Raw genomic sequence first — 14,115 nt, 5'->3', positions numbered from 1 at the left:
CCACAGACAATGCATACTTTGGTTTGTTGTGGCATGTATCTAAGAACCACAGACAATACTTACGGACTGTATCTAAGAACCACAGGCAATACTTACGGCATGTATCTAAGAACCACAGACAATACGAACAGACTGTATCTAAGAACCATAGACAATATTTATGGCACGTATCTAAGCATGCTAAGAACCACAGACAATGCTTATGGACTGTATCTAAGACCCACAGGCAATACTTTCGGCATGTATCTAAGAACCAGACAATACTTACAGACTGTATCTAAGAACCATAGACAATACTTATGGCATATATCTAAGAACCACAGACAATACTTACGGACTGTATCTAAGAACCACAGGCAATACTTACGGCATGTATCTAAGAACCACAGAAATACTTACGGACTGTATCTAAGAACCACAGACAATACTTACAGACTGTATCTAAGAACCATAGACAATACTTATGGCATGTATCTAAGAACCAGACAATACTTACAGACTGTATCTAAGAACCATAGGCAATACTTACAGAATGTATCTTAGAACCACAGACAATACTTACGGACTGTATCTAAGAACCACAGACAATACTTACGGACTGTATCTAAGAACCACAGGCAATACTTACGGCATGTATCTAAGAACCACAGGCAATACTTACAGCATATATCTAAGAACCACAGACAATACTTACGGACTGTATCTAAGAACCACAGGCAATACGTACGGCATGTATCTAAGAACCACAGACAATACTTACGGACTGTATCTAAGAACCACAGACAATACTTACAGACTGTATCTAAGAACCATAGGCAATACTTACAGAATGTATCTTAGAACCACAGACAATACTTACGGACTGTATCTAAGAACCACAGACAATACTTACAGAATGTATCTTAGAACCACAGACAATACTTACGGACTGTATCTAAGAACCACAGACAATACTTACGGACTGTATCTAAAAAACCACAGACAATGCATACTTTGGTTTGTTGTGGGTAAATCATATTAATTTCCATGTGCATTTGTATTGTGTACATTTTCGTACATATTTCATCAACTATTTATTTAAGAGTTGTTTTGTGTACATGCCTCACATCTTTCATATTATCTATTTTTAACTAAATTAAGGCCAAGGTCTTTATTTACCTGACTGTATATTTACAGTATAAGTACACTTCATAGACAAACAAACCATATTTGACTTCTAAAAACACACTAACAGTACACAAACTGAAAGGTCTCACCTGCTTTACAGACCAATGATCTTAGGAGTCTTGTAGATTTAGGTTTCACTACAAGTATCACAGACAATTCACATTTCAGATAAATCCTGCCAGACACACACACACCTTACAAAGATTATATACACACCATAAAGTTGACCTACTGCTTCAAGTGTTTGAGGAATGAAACTTAACATATAACTTTAAACATAAAATGAGGTCAAGCACATATGAACCCTGTCTGATGGACATGTAGACATTGCAAGAAACCCATATACCAAATATAGTTATCCTATTCCTTATAGTATCAGAGGCGTATTTAGGGGGGGGGGGGGCGGGCCCCCCCTTTTTGGGAAAAAATTTGGTTGCTTATATAGGAAATCATTGAAGCGTGACTGGACCGGGGCCCCCTCTTAGGTCAGTTAGTGGGCCCCCACTTATGAAAATTTCTGGATCCGCCACTGAGTATGTATGTTATTCAAATGAAAATCATTTTTTACTTAGTGAATATATTGTAGTCTTCTTTTAATGAAATATAATTTCACACATGCTTAGCTGCAATACAGTCCATAATAGGCCTTATATTAGCTCTCAATTCCTGCTTTTTACAGGAAATGGGACTTTGAATATGACCCTGTGTAAGAAATTTTCTCTCTTCTTCTTCTTTTTTTTTTATATATAATAAAAGTTATATATTTAGACACCAACTTTCCTTTAAATATACATATTGGATTAAAAAATATCAATCAAAACATATCTAATCAATTTTGTTCTTTTATTATAAATCTTCTAATTTTCTAAATTTGCATATAGGTAATTGAATAAATTATCAGTAATACCTAAATAAAGTTTATAAAATATTAAAGAAAACAAGCATTCTGTGAGTATTGCATGGCAATAGTCCCTACATAGTCACCTAGTGTTTACTGTTAAGAATTCACTGTATTGGAACACAATTCTAACTTGATCTATAACATGTCATGGTGTAAACAAATATCAAGTTAATATCTTCAAACATGATGAAAAAAGTTTTGATAACTGATTATCTATGTGAATTTTCTAAGTTCAAGGAATATAACTCTGCAGAAAATCATCAGACCAAAACAAAATTCAATCTTGATCTGTAACTTGTGATGATAAAAATATAAACCAATTATCATATCAATATCTTCTAGCACGACGAAAGAGTGCCGGAAACTAATTATTTTATTGATATTTCTAAGTTCAAGAGCCATAACTCTGCACAAATCAGAACAAAATTCAAACTTGAACTGTAACTTGTCATGATAAAACTATATACTAATCATCAAATCAATATCTTTAAAAATGACAAAAAAAGAAGTGTGGAAAATTGATTATTTAAAAAGTCTAAATCGAAGGATAACTCTAAAAAAAAAAGCAGCCTCAGAACAAAATATGATTGTGATCTGTAGCATGTCATGATAAGACAATCTACCAAATATCAAATCAATATCTTCAAGCATGAAGAAAAATAGTGCGGAAATTAAACTGATTTGCAGGACTGACAGATCAAACCTAAAGTATACTTCGACTTCATCAGTAGGGGACTAATTATCCATACATATGTGACATGCGTCATGTAAAATTCATACTTATCATGCATAATATTATGGTATAAAAGAAGTAGACAAAAAAGTTACTAATTAAACAAGAATGTGTCCTCAGTACACGAATGCCCCACTCGCACTATCATTTTCCATGTTCAGTGGACCGTGAAATTTGGGTATAAACTCTAATTTGGCATTAAAATTAGAAAGATCATATCATAGGGAACACGTGTACTAAGTTTGAAGTCGATTGGACTTCAACTTCATCAAAAACTACCTTGACCAAAAACTTTAACCTGAAGCGGGACAGACGGACGGACGAACGAACGAACGGACGGACGGACGAACAAACGAACAGACGAACTGACGCACAGACCAGAAAACATAATGCCCCTCTACTATCGTAGGTGGGGCATAAAAAAAAGAGTAAGAGGTCACAATGTATTTTTGAGAGAATTCTTTTTGAATAGGAAGACTAATACAGACATTTTTTTTAATATATTCTAATCTATTATAAACCAAACAAATTTATTAACCAATTTACCATTTTCGAAAATTAATAATGCATAAGCAATATATCTTAGAAAAAGACAATAATTTATACATTTAAATAATTGTAAATGAATTATTTGTGACTCTTTGACTTTCTGTCTGGTTACTCAAGGTCCTTTGAATACTTTTTGTTTTTCAACACAAAAGGCAACAATCAAGGGGCATGACATATAAAAAGTCAATTCAGTTTAAATATTCATCATAATTAAAAGTAAAATTATTTGTTATAATGAAGTATTAGCATATCATAATCATTATGTATGTTTTTCTGTATTTACAACAAATACATATACAAATCACATTGTGGGGAATATTAATCTAATGATGAATGCACTCTCTATACAATGAAGAAAATCCCCAATAAAAAATGAAATTTAAAGTATTTGAATACCAGAATTATACAAAAAGAATCACTGGTGTGACACTTTCCAAAGTTTCTTCGCATGTATGATGTCATCTTAAGTCTTTATAATCTAATGTCTTTTAGAAATTTGTTTTTATTTATGCCAAGGTTCTCTAAGTTTTATTTAGATAGGCATTTATATTGTTATGGTATAAATGATAAAATTATGTTTTTTCAAAGTTAAATGCAATTGGGGGGAAAAGATTAATACTACACATATCAAGTAAGAAACAACACAGTTCATACCTACAAGGTACTAGTACTCAAGAAAAACATCTTAATCTTATAAAATAAAAACCCAAAACAAAGTAACGGTACTTAAAACTTTAAATAGTAAATGTCAATGATACTCAAGAAGGAAAATGATTATAAACATCTACAACATTTTTAAAATGAGTAATTACCAAAACAGATATATTAGAACAATACATTACATGAATTTTACACAACTCTGTCATAGTCATAAAATATAAAGCAAAACTAAATATTAAGTGCAAGTCTTCTCTGTTCTTTAAAGTCATTCTTGTCCTTCAATCTTTGACACTTGTATTGCAACCACTAAGGATCACTAAGATATATTGGTGAACCTAAAATAACATTGATTCATGTAAGTGCACAAAATATAGTTCAATTAATAGAATAAGCATTCATGTTAAAATGAAAAAGAAATAAGTTTGAACTGATCTGTTAACATCTGCACTAGATGACTGACTTTTCCAATGATGTGTTCAAAACTTAAGTTGAAGCTGTGTCTTTCTCTGATCTTCCTGCTTGGGAATGTTGCCAAAAATACCTTTTTTGGTTTAAGAATATTTTACCAAGTATAATTTAATATTACTTAAAGTCCTTAAACATCTTTTATAGCTTGACAGTAAAATACAAAAATCTCAAGTGTGATTAAGCGTCTCTTAATGTTTAAAAAAAAAATCCTCTTTTAATTCAAGGGCTGTGCAGATAATAACATTGATTATGTAAGACAATTTGTGTTTTGTTTTTATCCTGAAGGCTAGCCCACTGGATTTTTATTTGATATTTATACATATGTTCCAGACCAAAGGATAATTTGGGCTGTACATGTACAGTCTGGACCGTTTGCGAACTTTTACACAATATGCATACGGTTGGATTTGAGATAAACAAAGTGGTGATATAGATATAGAGAGTTGAGATAAATATACAAAATGGGGATATATAAACATAGTGGTGATAGATATGGACTTGAGATAAATAAACAAAGTGGTGTTATATATACAAGTGGGGATATATATAAACATAGTGGTGCATATATAGAGTTGAGATTAATAAACAAAGTGGTGATAGATATAGAGTTAAGGTTAATGTATAAGTGGTGATTAATATATAAAGTGATGATAGATATAGACTTGAGATAAATTAATAAAATGGGTATAGATATAGCATGTATAGAGAGTTGAGATAAATATATATAATGGTGATAAATATAGAGTTGAGATAAATATACAAAATGGGGATAGATATAGAGTTGAGATAAATAAACAAAATGGGGATAGACATACTTAGTGGTGATCGATAGATATAGAGTTGAGCTAAACTTACAATTGGTGAACAATATACATAGTGTGTTAGATATAGAGTCGAGATAAACATACAAAGTGGAGATAGATATAGAGTTGAGATAAATATACAAGTGGTAAAAGATATACATTGTGGGGATAGGTATATATACAGAGAAGTGACAAGTATACAGAATGGTGAATAAATAAATTCATCATAGATACCAGGACTAAATTTTATATATACGACAGATGCTCGTTTTGTCTACAAAAGACTCATTAGTGATGCTCAAAGCCAAAAAAGTTATAAAAAAAAAAAAAAATGCCAAATAAAGAACGAAGTTGAAGAGCATTGAGATCCAAAATTCCTAAAAGTTTTGCCAAATACATAGATATTCAAGGTGGTGAAATATAATTTAAATGTTAAATAAATACAAAGTGGTGACAGATATAAAAGGAGGGACACCTATATAGTGGTGGGACAGATATATATACATAGTGGTGATAGATATTCAAAGTGGTGATAGATTTACAAAGAAGTGACAAATATAGAGTGGGGTTGTAGATATATAGAGTAGTGATAGAAACACATAATTTTAATAGAAATAAGAAGAGGTTTTAGATATACAAAGGGTGATAGATAAACAGAGGAGTGATTGATATACCTATAAATATTCTATACCATTTATTCCATTAGGAACATATACTGTTATATTTATTCCTGTGGAAATAATATTCCAGAATAATGTTTCCTTTTGGAACTTGTATTATGAAGGAACTTCAATTCCATGACAGTGATAGATATAGAGGTGAGATAAATAAACAATTAACAAAGTGGTGACAGATATACATAGTCACTGTGGTGTTAGATATAAAGTTGAGATACATATACAAGTCGTGATAGATATACATAGTGGTGATAGATATATAGAGTTGAGATAAATAAACAAAGTGGTGATAGATATAAAGTTGAGATACATATACAAGTCTAAATAAATATACATAGTGGTGATAGATATAGAGTTGAGATAAATAAACAAAGATGATAGATATAAAGAAATGAGATAAATAAACAAAGTGGTGAAAGATATACATATTGGTGATAGATAAAGAGAGTTGAGAGAGAAATACAAAATGGGGATATATAAACATAGTGGTGATAGACATAGAGTTGAGATAAATCTAGAAGTTGTGATAGATACACATAGTGGTGATAAATATACACAGTGGTGATAGATAAACATAGTGGTGTTAGATACAGACTTGAGATAAATAAACAAAACGGGGATATATAAACAGTGGTGTTAGATAAAGAGTTGAGATAATTAAACAAAATGGGGACAGATATACAAAGTGGTTATAGATATAGGGTTGAGTCAGAGATAAAAATACAAAGTGGTGAAAATATACATATTGGTGATAGATACAGAGAGTTGGAGCTAAATATACAAAATGGGAATATATAAACATAGTGGTGATAGATATAGACTTGAGATAAATAAACAAAGTGGTGTTATATATACAAGTGGGGATATATATAAACATAGTGCATGGTGCATATATAGAGTTGAGATTAATAAACAAAGTGGTGATAGATATAGAGATTAGATAAATAAACAAGTGGTGATAGATATACATAGTGGTGTTAGATAAAGAGTTTAGATAAATAAATAAAATGGGGATAGATATAAGATTTGAGATAAATAAACAAAATGGGGATAGATATAGACTTGAGATAAATATACAAAATGGGGATACATAAGCATAGGGGTGATAGATATAGAGACATAGTGGTGATAGATATAGAGAGTTGAGATAAAAATACAAAATGGGGATATATATAAACATAGTGGTGATAGATATAGGGTGGAGATAAATATACAAAGTGGTAAAATATATATATATTGGTGATGGATATGGAGAGTTGAGCTAAATATACAAAATGGGGATATATAAACATAGTGGTGATAGATTATAGAGACATAGTGGTGAAAATATAGAGAGTTGAGATAAATAAACAAAATGGGGATATGTATAGAGTGGAAATAAATAAACCAAAATGGGGATAGGTTTACATATTGGTAATAGATATAGAGTTGAGATAAATTTACAATTGTTGAAAGACATACATAGTTATGATAGAGAGAGTTGAGATAAATATACATAGTGGTGATAGATATAGATATAGATATGAAATTATACAGTGTGGTGATTAGTTTTCAAAATGTTGATAAGTTTACAGATTGGTGATATACAGAATGGTGTTCAATATATAGTGTTGGTATAGATATACAAAGTAGTGATATGTATATATGTAGAGTGTTTTGAAAGACACACAGGCTAGCAAACACCTTTATCCATACAGTGTAAATTCATTCATTTTTTATGAAACCATTTTTTTTAACAAGATTTAAAAAAAAACTACAGCTGTAAATTAACCTTTTGCATTGACTGGAGAATTCTTTATTTTCCTTGGTAAATTCTTCCACCAAACAAGTCCTCATTTTCAATCCAGCATGTTATCTGCAAAATATAATATACGTTTATACTACATGCGAGTACAGTAAAACTTATATCCTGAAAGTTTAAATAAGTAATTTTTTATTTGAAGTGAAAGTCCTTATATAAAAAGGTCTTCAAATTGTAGGGTAATGAAAAAAGTGGTATAACCCTGATGGTTTTATACCTTAAAGTTAATATACCATCTACGATAATTTTTTGGGGAATGATTGCTTTATAAACTGTGTATAGAAATAAGGTGAGGTCTCTGAAGGATTGTTCATTAAACCAACAATATACATGTAGGTAAAAATGATTAACCACAATTTTCTACAGGATCAACCATTATAAAACAAGCTATAAATTTGATCAACCATTAGTTTCCATTGGATCAGCCTTCATAAAACTAGCAATATAGTTGACATTGAAAAACTTCTATTTAATACTAGATCAATCAAAAAAACCAAGAAACTAAACATGCTTAAGTGAGGTTGATAAGCAGCTATTTCAGACTACATATATATATCTACAATACAAGCAATATAGGAAGGAATGATAAACCTCCATTTTATACAGTATCAGTCTTGAAACCTGAAACATAGATAAGGCTGATACATGTAATTTCCCATTTTATAATTGATATACCGTTTATAAAACAGGCATGATACTAGGTTGATAAGCTACAGTTTTTAACTGGATCAGCCTACATAAAACAAGTAATATATTATAAAGGAGAGGATGATGAACCACAATTTCAACCTGGATAAGCCTTTCGCAAAATAAGAATATAAGTAAAGTTGAAATACGACCATTAAAACATGGATTAGCATTCATCAAACATGGTCAAACTAACAATATAGTTGCATGAGGCTGATATCTATACTTGATCAGCCTTCAGAAAACAAGTAATAAAAGTGAGGTTGATGTTACACCATTTAAAACTGGATCAGACTTCAATCACTGAAAAAGAAATATAGGTGGAGTTTATATGATATATTTAGAAAAGACATTGCCATTGGTGGATAAACAGCTATGGTTTTCCAAACAATGGGAGGGGGAGCCAAGTTGCTGAATAAGTTAGTAAATAATTTACAATTTCAACATTTCAATTAAAAGCCTGTCAACATTCAGATTGTGAGTTTGCAATAGTATGTGGCAGCATGGCCAACTGTATTAAATTCCAATTTTAATTGACTAGAATTGATATTTTCCTGTTGAACAATATCTCTGGGGCAACTCAAAATATTTTTCTTAAATTTTCAGGGTAGTTATTATAGTTTTTGAGATATTAGCCATAAAGTGCAGGTTTGGTAAAACAGATTTCTTGTGCCTTCATGAAGCATTATTGATACTGGCACAGAAGTTGACCAAACATCATCTTATAAACTTTAAAAAGACATTGAAACATTAATTGTGACTCTTATGTTAATCATTACAAAAATAGTTTTTTTTTTATTTAAAAAATGGATAAACACTCAAAATGTTAACCTTTATCATGCAGAAATAATTTCCATCTTTATAGGCACAAATATTTTTTCCTTTTCAAGTGGAAATATTTTCCGCCTCTTTAGGTTGAATAATTTCAAGTGCTATATTTCCCTGTTATAGAACAGATTTTTTCCTTCCAATATAGGCGCATATTTTGGCTCTATTCCTACTTGAATATGTCTGGAACCCATGTAAGAAAGTTTCTAGGCGTAAAGGGGGACCTCAAACGGATTCCCTGTAAAAAAAAAACACCTGGAATCCATCAAAAATCCACATGGATTTTTTTATTTAGGGACTACATTGTAATAAGAGGAGATTTTGAAAGAAAAGTTTACCGGTAACAAAGAATAATACATGTAATGTAAAACTAGGGGACAAACAATAGTGGACTTTTTATATGTGCTCTTATTTTTTGCAATTTCATACTTTTCATACCATTAAAACTATTAATCCTGCTGCAAATGTTTGCACCTGTCCTAAGTCAGGAATCTGATGTACAGTAGTTGCCGTTTGTTTATGTAATTTACATGTGTTTCTAATGTTTCTCCTTTTTGTGGTCTCGAGCCTTCGACTTTAGTCGAAAAAGCGAGACTAAGCGATCCTAAATTCTGTCGTCGTCGGGTGTCGTCGGTGTCCAGGAATATTCACTCTGTGGTTAAAGTTTTTGAAATTTTAATAACTTTCTTAAACTATACTGGATTTCTACCAAACTTGGACAGAAGCTTGTTTATGGTCATAAGATAGTATCCAGAAGTAAATTTTGTGAAAATAAAATTCCATTTTTTGCGTATTTTACTTATAAATGGACTTTGTTTTTTTCTGCGGGGAAACATAACATTCACTCTGTGGTTAAAGTTTTTAGAATTTTTATAACTTTCTTAAACTATCCTGGGTTTGTACCAAACTTGGACAGAAGCTTGTTTATGATCATAAGATAGTATCCAGAAGTAAATTTTGTGAAAAAATAAATCCATTTTTTCCGTATTTTACTTTTAAATGGACTTATTTTTTCTGCGGGAAAACATTACATTCACTCTGTGGTTAAAGTTTTTGAAATTTTTTAAATGACTTTCTTAAACTATCCTGGGTTTGTACCAAACTTGGACAGAAGCTTATTTATGATCATAAGATATATAGTATCCAGAAGTAAATTTTGTAAAAAGATGACTCCATTTTTTCTGTATTTTACTTTTAAATGGAATTAGATTTTCTTCCAGTTAACATTACATACAGTCTGCATTTAAAGTTTTTTAAAAACATTTATTAGATTCATTAACTATCATAGATTTTTACCAAACTTGGACAGAAGCTTCTTACAATCATAAGATAGTATCAAGAGGAATATTTTTATTGATTTTTTTCCCTCATTTTTGTTGAGCCTGCCGTTTACAGCAAAAGTAGGCGATACACTGGGTTTGTTGTTTGGTGTGAGCCAAGGCTCTGTTTTGAAGGATGTTCATTGACCTATAATGGTTTACTTTTTTTTAAATTGTTATTTGGATGGAGAGTTGTCTCATTGGCACTCACACCACATCTTCCTATATCTATTTTCCCTGAAATATTGCAAAAAAGACATATTCTGACCTAATAGAATCTCAAAAACACATTTTGCCTTGAAACATTTGTGAAATAGGGATATTAGACAGTTAGTTTTCCCGGTTCAATGGTTTTACACTAGTAATTTGGGGGCCCTTTAGAGCTTGTTGTTCGGTGTGAAGCAAGGCACTGTGTTGAAGGCAGTACATTGAACTATAATTGTTTACTTTTATAAATGGTTATTTGGATGGAGAGTTGTCTCGTTGGCACTCACACCACATCTTCCTATTTCTATACAGTTTGTGTATATCCTGATATTATACCCTGATGCAGAGCAACTATGTACTCATTTTTCTTAATTTTTCTCCTTATTTCATATATTTGACTATAAAAGAAAACTTAATTGTTTCTAACTTTAATGCCAAATTAGATTTTTTACCCAAATTAACATTCCATTGAACATGGAAAATGATAGTGCGAGTGGGGCATCCGTGTACTTTGGACACATTCTTGTTATCATTCAATGGGTCCACAGTATATTTTATCATGATGCTGTGCGATTTGGATTTAAAATTATTTTTTTGCTAAAATCCCAGTAGATCATATGATCCAAAAACTTCATTCAATCCCATGTTCTATAATTTTAACAGCAGCAGCCAGGTTTGTTGATGGATTAAAACTAGGCAACATTTTTTTTTTCTGTTTTTGTTTTCAACTTTAAATTTAGTTTAATCAAAAGTAGGGTATGGAAATTATACACAATACTTATTACAACAAAGCACAGATCAAGTTAAAAATTGGATGGCTTCAGGAGTTGTGCCCCTGTTTTAAACATAAATTTCTGATCTTTTAGTTTCTGCTTTCTAACTATAGTTTGTCTCCTCCAAATTTCATGAAACTCCATACACTATGCTGAATATATAACCAGAAACACAAATCAAGTTTGTCATTGGTTGGTTTCACTTAAACTGTTCTTGAGTTATGCCCCTTTATAAATTTATATTGAAAACTGTATAAAAATCGCTCATACAGTTGCTCGGTAATAATTTATTGAAAATTATTGATTTCAGTTGAAATGATAGGACAATTTTTTAGTGGGAACTCACTTTTGTCCAACGACTTTTGTATTTGGACCAGTATAAGTTGGTCCCTTCCGTAAAACATTCAGTATGCCTTCTAGTCCAGTCAATTTAGCATAAATTTGACCCTAACCCTAAAGTAATTGCAACAGAAGATTTTTAAGTTTTAATCTTTTGCATTATACCCCAAATATACACAGAAATAAGTCCCATCAAATTTAACTTGAGGAAGACTAAATAAATCACTATTTAAAATTCCTATGGAGATTTGCATTGAAAAAGTAGATAACTCTCGAAAAAAAGGCAGAAATTTGAATAAAAATTGATAGAAAGTTATTACTTTACTGCTTCTATTCATCAGAATGTATTGATTCTTGATTTTTTAGCTGTCTTTATAGAGTATAACAAACAACTCTAAAGGTGTTTTATATCTTTTATCAAGCTATAAACTTAATTTCATAATTCATTGGTTGACCCTTTTTTGAATTTTTCAACGTGTCAAGGTAAAGAATCTCAAATTTAATCAAAATAATTAAGCATGTATTCTTCTTTTTTGTGGTTTAAAGTTTCTTTAGATAAGTAAGTTGCTGAAAAAATATAATATACAGATGTAAACAATACCAAATTTTCACATTACTTTTTCTAAATTGTCACAAAGCTTCAAATTTGCAATTTTTTAAATGAAAAATGCATGGAAAAAATAAAACTACCCATAACACTTAGGTTTTGTACATTTCATGAGCAGAAGATTATATAATTTAGTCAAATACAAACCTATAACCCCATTTAAGTTTCATACTTTACATAAATTTCAAGAAAAACAACCAAAATCTGACCAAAAAAAAGACTTATTTTTGCAAGAGTTATCTCCCCTTCTAATGTTAATTTCCATAGGAAATTAAAAATGCTGATATTGAGTTTTTCTCAAGCTGGGAACAGTATATCTAGTATATATAACATATTATATAACATGTTCCTGCCTCAAGTGAAGTTAGATTTAATGGGACTTTTTTCTGTGTATATAAAAAGGGCATAATGCTATAGATTATAACTAAAACATTTTCTGTTGCAATTAGTTTGAGGATAAATCTTAGATTGACTGGACTATTCGGAATATACATATATTAACAAATATTGTCAACAATTTCAATAACGGCCGGGAAACAGACTAACATCTCAGTCTGGTAAGGCTAGTATTTTATTTTTTTCTGGAACGCCTCACATTTTCTAATTTTATTATCTATAGCATGTATAGGACTGTCTACGAGTGCAGCTAAAACAAAAAATATATCATTTACACCCATTACTCTTTGGCCTTCTTCCATCTTCATCGTCATTACCAGTCTGTCCCGATTTTGTTGTTCATCTACTCTTGACTCTTGCTGATCCGACATGCTGTAATGGCCGTAGAAATTATTTATTTTTGTAGAAATATTCGAAGCAGCTCAGGAAAGGGATGCTGGCCTAGTTCCGGAACAAATCACCTGTTTACTTAGTCTGTTGTAATAAGCTAATAGCATACTGTACCATACTATACCGTACATACAGTATACGTTGTTACTATTTCTAGAAGACAAATAACACTAATAACTTTCTTATTGATAAAGCAAATAGTTTTTGGATGGGGTGTAATGATGAATACACCAATCTTTTTCATTTTAGAGTCATATGAAACAAGTGACCGGTGAAAAATAATGTTTATCCAATTCTTGAACTAATGCATGTATATACATTTGTATATCATAAACATAGTCTTCTGTGCACGATTTTATCATTTTTTACGCAACCATATCGTATGATCACCATTTTTTTTCTTTCTCAGTCTGTTATGAAGTGAAAATATGGAAGCTACTTAAATGTCATGTTTAAAAGGTTTGCCGATTGACACCTTATAGTAAACAATCAACAATTTAACGTGGATATTGAGCATGTGTTTAACATGTACACAATCAGATAATAGTCTATTTTAAAGACAGATCCATGCGTATTACAATCACCGGATTTTCACGAGAGGGTCATGCTGAGGTCACTTTGCATACAAAAAATATATCGGCAAATTGCTTCCTGGAAGCAAGCAATTCAAATAAGGTAAACTTCTTCAAAATATGAACAAAAAAAAGATTTTTTTTCAGAAAAAGTATATGTACATAAGTTTTATAATGAAAACTTTCCATTTAGTTATAAAAAACATATGCATTATTTATTTTTTTTAATTTGAGGTTT

The 14,115-nt window shown here is 30.8% G+C and overlaps 1 protein-coding gene and 1 long non-coding RNA gene across 2 annotated transcripts in view; one reads left to right on the top strand and one right to left on the bottom strand.

Moving 5' to 3' along the window:
* The window catches only part of LOC143079818 (von Willebrand factor D and EGF domain-containing protein-like), a 115,468-nt gene that overhangs the window by 57,650 nt on the left and 43,703 nt on the right, over nucleotides 1-14,115 (top strand). The window lies entirely within an intron of this gene.
* Nucleotides 2,170-13,458, bottom strand: LOC143079817 (uncharacterized). Its single transcript, XR_012979489.1, has 3 exons — nucleotides 13,191-13,458; nucleotides 7,730-7,813; nucleotides 2,170-4,345 (listed from the first exon to the last, which is right to left on the bottom strand). It is a non-coding gene; the product is annotated as an uncharacterized LOC143079817 (long non-coding RNA).

This window comes from Mytilus galloprovincialis, chromosome 6, assembly GCF_965363235.1.
Source record: "Mytilus galloprovincialis chromosome 6, xbMytGall1.hap1.1, whole genome shotgun sequence".
Classification (NCBI taxonomy): Eukaryota; Metazoa; Mollusca; class Bivalvia; order Mytilida; family Mytilidae; genus Mytilus; species Mytilus galloprovincialis.
Note: the sequence above shows the minus strand (reverse complement) of the source record. Positions and strands in the feature narration are given on the sequence as shown.